Source organism: Heterocephalus glaber, unplaced genomic scaffold (genome assembly GCF_053883595.1).
Source record: "Heterocephalus glaber isolate CG9 unplaced genomic scaffold, H.glaber_assembly_v1.0 deba00001610, whole genome shotgun sequence".
Classification (NCBI taxonomy): domain Eukaryota; kingdom Metazoa; phylum Chordata; class Mammalia; order Rodentia; family Bathyergidae; genus Heterocephalus; species Heterocephalus glaber.
The window spans coordinates 20,612,854-20,620,869 of record NW_028258381.1 but is presented as its reverse complement, the minus strand read 5'-3'; the positions used below and the strand labels follow the sequence as shown (position 1 = coordinate 20,620,869).

Below are 8,016 nucleotides of genomic sequence, written 5' to 3'. Positions count from 1 at the left end.
TTCTTTAAAACAAATGACAATTGAGATAATGAAAAAAAGCAGAAAAAAAGTGGAAATAAAGGCTTTGTAAATAGGGAAGGGTGGAGGGCATGAAGGGAGGGCTAGGAATGGGGAAAAAATAAGAACCAAGATACGTTATGTAAAGGTACAATTCCCAGTGAGAAATGTAATTGTGTTGTATACCTACAATGTACCAATAAAAGAATTTAATACATTAAAAAATATAGTTTTGGAAACATTAGCCATGGCAATTAGACAAGAGAAAGAAATAAAAGGAATAAAGATAGGAAACAAAGAAGTCAAATTGTCATTATTTGCAGATGACATGATACTCTATATAGAAGGCCCCATGAACTCCACCAAAAGTCTTCTAGATTCAATAACCAAATTCAGTAAAGTAGCTGGATACAAGGTCAACACACAAAAATCAATAGCTTTCTTCTACATGAACAACAGACTCACTGAGACAGAAATAGGGCAAACAATTCCTTTTACAATAGCATCCCAAAAAACTGAAATACCTAGGAATCAACCTAACAAAAGAAATCAAAGACCTCTTCTCTGAAAACTATAGCACTCTGAAAAGAGAGATTGAAGACAGTATCAGAAAATGGAAAGACAGCCCTTGCTCTTGGGTAGGAAGAATCAACATAGTGAAAATGGCCATACTTCCAAAACTGCTACATAGATTCAATGCAATCCCAAATGAAATTCCAGCAGCATACTTCACAGACCTTGAGAAAACAATCCAAAAATTCATTTAGAACAAGAGACCCAGAATAGCAAAAGCAATTCTAGGCAACAGAGACATGGCAGAGAGTATCACAACCCCCAACTTGAAACTATAGTACAAAGCTACTGTGATAAGAACAACATGGTACCACCAAAGAAACAGACCTGAGGATCAGTGCAACAGATTAGAAGATGCAGAAACAACTCCAGACACACTCAGCAACCTCATCTTCGACAAAGGAGCCAAACACCCTCACTGGAGGAAAGATAGCCTCTTTAATAAGTGGTGCTGGAAAAATTGGGTTTCAACTTGCCAAAGATTAAAACTAGGCCTATATCTCTCATCATGCACTAAACTAAAATCAAAATGGATTAAAGATCTAAATATTTAAGCAGAAACGCTGAACCACCTGGAACAGAGGTTAGGTAGAGCTCTTGAAGACATTGGTGTAGGAAAAGATTTTATGAACAAAACCTCAGTTGTCCATGAACTAGCAAAAACAATCAACAAGTGGGATCTCTTCTTACTAAAAAGCTTCTGCACAGCAAGAGAAACCACCAACAGTGTGAAGAGACAACCCACAATGTGGGAAAAATGTTTTACCTGCTGTCCCTCAGACAAAGGTCTACTATCAAGAATTTATAAAGAACTTAAAAAAATCAGACCTCCCAAATTTAAAGACCCAATCCAAAATTGGGCATCTGAAATGAACAGACATTTCTCAGACAAAGAAGTAGAAGTAGCAAATAAACATATGAAAAAAATGTTCAACCTCACTGGTCATTCAAGAGATGCAAATGAAAACAACACTGAGATTTCACCTCACTCCAGAAAGAATGGGTGCTGTCATGAAATCAACCAATAACAAATACTGATGGGCCTGTGGGGAAAGAGGAACCCCTCTCCACTGCTGATGGGAGTGTAGACCGGTGTAACCACTGTGGAAATCAGTATGGAGACACCTCAGAGAACTAGGATTAGAAGTCCCATTTGACCCAGCTATTCCCCTGCTGAGGCTCTTCCCCAAAGAATTAAAAGAATCATACCACAGTGATATATGTGCATCCATGTTCATAGCAGCACAATTTGTAATAGCTAAAACTTGGAAGCAGCCGAATTGCCCATCAACTGGAGACTGGATAAAGAAAATGTGGGTATTTTTATAAAATGGAGTATTACTCAGCCATAAAAAATGAGAAATTGGAGACATTTATAGCTAAATGGATACACATTGAGGTGATATTCTTAAGTGAAATAAATAGGACACACATGTAAATACTGAATAGTTTCTTTAGTGTGAGGAACTGAAAGTGTAAATAAGAACTAAAAGGTATAATAGATAATGTGAAATAGGAAGAAAAAGGGCAAAGGGGAAGGGGAAAGGAAAGAAGGGAATGGAAATAATCAGAGAAAATGGAATAATGGAAACAAAGTCTTTGTAAATAGGGAGGGATAGAGGAGTTGAAGGGAGGGCAGGGGAATGGGGAAAAAATAAGAACTAAGAGAGATTATGTAAAGGTGCAAATTTCCAATGATGAATGTCATTATATTGTATACCTAAAATATACCAATAAAATTAAAAAAAAAAAGCAGAAAAGAAAAGTAAAGAAGAAAGCCAAATTAGGGCCAGAACAGGAACAAAAGGGAGATGAAGAACAATGTGGGACAGCGAGAGAATGAGTGAGAGAGAGAAAGGAAAGAGAAAAGAAAGAAAAAAAGAAGAGAAAAATAACAATTTGAAGAGTAGAAAAAAATTAAACCTTAAAAATAAGAGCAAAAAAAAATGAAAATAGCAAATGAAAAATAAAAATGAAGGGCCTCCTTCAGGGTATGTCTCTGCTGTCACAATAGACAATGTGGACTCCAGTGTGGAGATATAAATCGAGGAGTCTCAGCAAGCCAGTAGCAGACCTGTGAGATTCAGGCAGATTTCTGGCTGCAAGTCCCAAGGTGAGCTCCCTGTCCTCTGGCAGGGTTGGACTCTGCAAGGTTCTACTGCAGGTTCCAGCTGCCTTTCCCCTGAAGATATTCCAGGTTCAGATGGGAGGTGATGATCCCTCCAACTTACCAAGCATTGTGGTCTGGTGTGCGTTTAGTGCAGAGATTCTCTTCACTTTTCCAGTGGGCTTCAATTTTCATCAAGGAGCCTGACAGAGGCCCTCTTTCTGTTTTTCACTTCTGCTCTATCTTCTAGAGCTCAGGACAATGGGCTCTATGACCCCCTGTGCCTCTGTAGTGTGGAACCAGGTAGTGGCACAGCCAGGAGTCTAGGGGGGGTGGGCTGTAGGCACCAGCGCAGCTAAGCTGGTTGCTGGGGTGTGGGGTGCAGGGATGGAGTGGGGCTCCATGTGGCTGAGGTCCTCACAGAACACCAGCTGATCCAATATAGGTCTAGTTTTAATCTTTGGCAAGTTGAAACCCAATTTTTACATCATAAAGAGGCTATATTTTCTCCAGTGAGGGTGTTTGGCCCCTTTGTTGAAGATGAGTTGGCTGCATGTGTCTGGAGTTGTTTCTGCAACTTCTAATTTGTTCCACTGCTCCTCAGGTGCATTTGTTTGCCTGTACCATGCCATTTTTATCACAGAAGCTTTGTGGTATAGTTTCAAATTGGGGGTTGTGATACCCCCTACTATGTCTCTGATGCCTAGAATTGCTTTTGCTCTTCTAGATCTCTTCTTGTTCCAAATGAATTTTTGGATTGTTTTCTCCAGGCCTGTGAAATTTGCTGCTGGGATTTCATTTGGGATTGCATTGAATCTATATAGCAGTTTTGGAAGTTTGGCCATTTGCACTGTCTTGATTCTTCCTATTGAGGACTAAGGGATGTCTTTCCATTTTCTGATATCATCTTCCATCTCTCTTTTCAGAGTGCTATAGTTTTCAAAGTAGAGGTCTTTGATTTCTTTTGCTAGTTTGATTCCTAGGTATTTCAGTTTTTTGGATACTATTGTGAAAGGAATTGTTTGCCCTGTGCTGCTGGCATCCATGTGGCTCACCTCCTCGACACTGGAGGTGGTGGTATGGTTGCCCAGAGGGCTCCTCCTCAGCGCTGGGGGTGGCTTTGCTCCTCTGAGCTAGGGGCGGTGGTACTGTAGCCCAGAATGTTCACTTCCTCGGTGCTGGGGGCATCTCTGCCCTAGAAATTTCTAATGTAGGTAAAATTATTTTCAAATATGTTCTTCTAATAATAGTAATTTATTTCTCACATTTTTTCATTTTAATCTACTTAGAATATACTTATTTTCTGCATGGTCCTGTCTCTGAACAGCCTTTTTCCTGAAATTTCTTGTGGTGGGTCAGATATCAGCTATTTTCTCATTTTAGGCACTATTAGTTACATTTTCTATTGCTTGTATATTCCAATTGCTACACTTACTCTTTCCCTATTCCTTCTATAACTGCCTTCATCTGTATCTTGGAGCTTATAGTTATTTTTCCATTCTTCTCTTCTACTTTTCCTTTTTTTCCCTTTACTTTGGGGAGATTGTCCCAGACACAGCCTCCATTTCACTAGTCTGCTCTTCCTCTACCTCTAATCTTTGATTTATTCTATCTACTGAATATTTCCCCCAATCACTGCATTTTTACTTCTACATTTTCTTTCTTTCTTTTTTTTTTGTTCCATCACAAATAGGATTTTATTTATCACTATTAAAAATCTTGATTTTAAACAGACTCTTGGACTGGTGGTTCATATCCATCAGCTTGTTCAACTTTAGCTCTAGTCTCATCTCCAGTAGCTTTTCCAGAGCCACTACCTTCACCATGAAGCTCCATGAGTTTTCCCAATTCAAACTTGGGCTTCTTCAGCATTTTTACTTTTCTGACAAAGACATCATGAAGAAGATAAATAGACTCGCAAACCTTTTCTTTGTCTTTCCCAATGCTGTCTGGAATAAATTTATTTACCACTTCCTTCAAGTCATTTTTTTGCACCTCTCAGGTCATGATTTCAATCATCTTCTGCATTTGGCGGACCTGTTGGGGTTAAGCATAAGAGGTCTTCCATATCTAATTGTTCCATTTTTTAGTAAAATCAACACAGAACAAACGAAACAAATAACCATCTTGTTGTCAACGTGAGCTTCGATCATGGTCTGCCATTTCTTCACCATGGAATACATTTTGTCACAGGTGAGATCCATGCCATGGAAGTTAGTCAGACAATTTTTGTCCTGAAAATCTTCAGTAATTAGCTTGAATTTTCTAAAGGCAACTTCATTGTTCTGCAGATCAACAAGGTTCACTTCAAACACAAGACCTTTGAGCCCATCAGATGCAGTTTTGGTTCCTTGTGTTCTGGTGACTAGTGTTTTTCCAATATTTCTTATGTTGGACATAGCCAGTGCCTTCACGTCATACCAGTCTTTTTTAGAAAATGGATCAACCACTTTCTTCTTGGCTCCCTTTTTGCCACCTTATGTAAGGCACTTGTTCTTGCCCACTGCCATGGTGCTGCTCAGAGAGCCAAAAGGGACTTCTACATTTTCTATTAGCTTCTTTTTCAAATCCGTCCTTTCTTTGGTTTCCATTACATTGTATTCATAAGTGATATACTCTATTTCCTTCTTCATAGTTACATACTTCAAGTAGTCCTACTCATCTTGATTTATTATTTGTGATTTCTTGAACATAGCCATTCATTGTGCTTGTTGATAATGTCCTAAAGCTCCTGATTTTTGTGTGATGTCTGGATTGTATCTTCAGCTGGGACTATTTTTCACAGCAATCATACATATCCTGACTGGAAGAGGCTTTCCTGGGGAGAATTTTCATAGTTGCCTCTGTTGGGGCCATAGAGGAAATACCAGGACCAAATTTTTATGTTTGTATTGAGGTTCAAAGTTTTTGCATTTAATAGGCAGTTTAAGAATTCTATTCTCAGCTGGGTGCATGCCTATAATCCCAGCACTCTGAGGAGCTGAAGCAGGAAGATTGTGTTGGAGGCCAGCCTGGCCTATATACTGATTTTAAAGAAGGTGGTGTAGTGGCTGGATGATGGTGTGAGCTGAATACTTGGGACAGATATGCTGCAAGCTGTGGGTTCCATGAAAAGAAATCCAGGTAGCTTCAAGGTGTATTCTTTGCTGCTCAAAGTCTAGCTTTCAATCATTCAGGGTCAGAAATATAATTGATTTACACACCAACCATAGACCCATCTTTCAGAAAGGAATGCATTCAGACAGCAGAGCCTGATGTGTAAACTCTGAATGGCAATTTTAAATTTATCATGACAATTCTCAGTGTTGAGGAGTCGGACAGTTGTGAGACCTCCAGCATCTCATCCTCTCCCTAGAAGCACGCGCCCTGGGAATTCATGTAATAATCAGGAGGCCGCCAATGGAGCAGGCTCTAAGCAAAAGGGTTTTTAATAATGTAGTCTTGAAAGTTTAATGGCCTTGAAGTCTCATAGCTTGCCAATCTACATGTGTAACAGGAGGCTCTTTAGCCAGTGGGACATCACATTCAAAGCCCACTGGACAAAGTATTCTGTTTTCTGGGCAGAGAATGGGCAATAACCACCAGTGTTTGTTCCTGAAAGTCTTAGGTCAAGGCAGAGGATATTGCAGGTACCTGGGCAATACTTGTCTTCAGGACACCAGGTCTGTCTCTTAGCAACTGGGTGGTGCTCTCCATGAAAGAGATGCTGCTGCTGCTGTTTGCAATCTTCAGATCTGATTTATTCAAAGCCTGCTGAATATGAAGGAGCCCTGAACACACAGATCCCCATCCACCACTGGAGAAAGCGCTGCTCTGCGATTGAGCCTTGAGGATTGAGAACATCTGCATACACAGTGCTTAACTGTCTGCCCTGAGAACTGAGACTACTTGTGTGTCAATATGCCTTTATTAAATTGGCCCAGGAAATCCTTGCTCAGGAAGATAAGACTGTATACCAATAAATATCTTCACTGCTTGGATCAGAACATTTCCAAAAACCAATTTATCCAGGCAATTGTTTGTTCCCCTGGGCAAGCAGCTCAATGATCAAACAACAGTCTACTTATCCAGGGCCCCTGTGCCCATCACTCCTAAACCATTACAGCATAAATTTAGGCCAGTGCCATTCAGATTGTCATATTCAAAGACTCACCTTTAGTACTAGAGCCCAGAACCCAAAATTTAAAAATACAGTTGACTCTCAGTATTTGTGGGTTCCATATCTGCAGAATTGATTCATTTTAGATCAAAAAATACAGTTCAATCGACAATGGTTGCTTCTGCATTGAACATGTATAGACTGTTATTTTGCCATTATTTCCTAAATAGTACAGTATAACATCTGTTTGCAGAGAATTTACTTTGTATCAGGCATTACAAGTCATCTAGAGATGGTTTAAGGTATACAGGAGAACATGCCTAGATTACATTAAAATATTTTATATGAGGGACTCGAGCATCTGTGGATTTTATTATCCATGGGGTTCCTGGAACCAACCCTCCACAGACACTGAGAACTACTTTGTCTCTGATTTCCTTTTGTGGTGTTTCTGAGACTCTGTTAAGGAGATAATCTCTCTAATAGCAGTGGATTAATAATGTTGCTTTGGCTTCATCGATAGGTAATCCTGGCAGTCTCTTCAGGGGACTCTGTTGTCACCAGTGTGGTTGCTGAAGACAGAACATGGGTTCCACTTTCTTTCTTCCTATTGAATATGCAAGACCTTGGGACCTGCAGGACCTGTGACCTGGAACCCAGGAGAGGTTCCTCCTGTTAGCTGTAGTGCTCCATCTTGGGTAATTCACTTATTGGTCACTTTTCTATCTCTGAGACAACATATCCCATGCTTGAAAATTGAAGGAGAAGAGGTTTATTTGGCTTAAGGTTTCAGTAGGTTCAGTCCATGGTTGTCTTGCTCCAGGGCAGTTGCTTAGAGCTGGACTGATGGTCCATCATGAATTTTGTAGATATTGACCATCCCTTCTCTATATACCTGACTGTGGTTGTGATTTCTCTTTTCAGTGGTACCAGGGGACGAAGAAAACTGTCCATGACCATTTTTGCTATTGGTATTAAGCCAGACCAATTCAGAAAAGCCATGGTGGTGGGAACAGTTGATTGCCTGCCAAATGTCCCCTGATATCTGAACTCTGATTATTTAGGGTGGCATCATCCCCAGCATAACACTCAATTGCTCAGCCTTGCTTGTCTGGCCAAGGAGATATGGTAAAATTCTGTTAGGGATACCACTCTTTCTCTTTTCAGCAATTCTTCTTTTGTCTTGAAATGATTAAGGTCTTTGGCTTCAAGTCAGTGTTTTCCCTGCGCTTGGGAAAGC

General features: G+C 40.0%; 1 pseudogene; it reads right to left on the bottom strand.

The window, feature by feature from the left end:
• Positions 1-4,360: 4,360 nt before the first annotated feature.
• Positions 4,361-5,187, bottom strand: LOC101718859 (small ribosomal subunit protein eS1 pseudogene; annotated as a pseudogene).
• Positions 5,188-8,016: the final 2,829 nt, after the last annotated feature.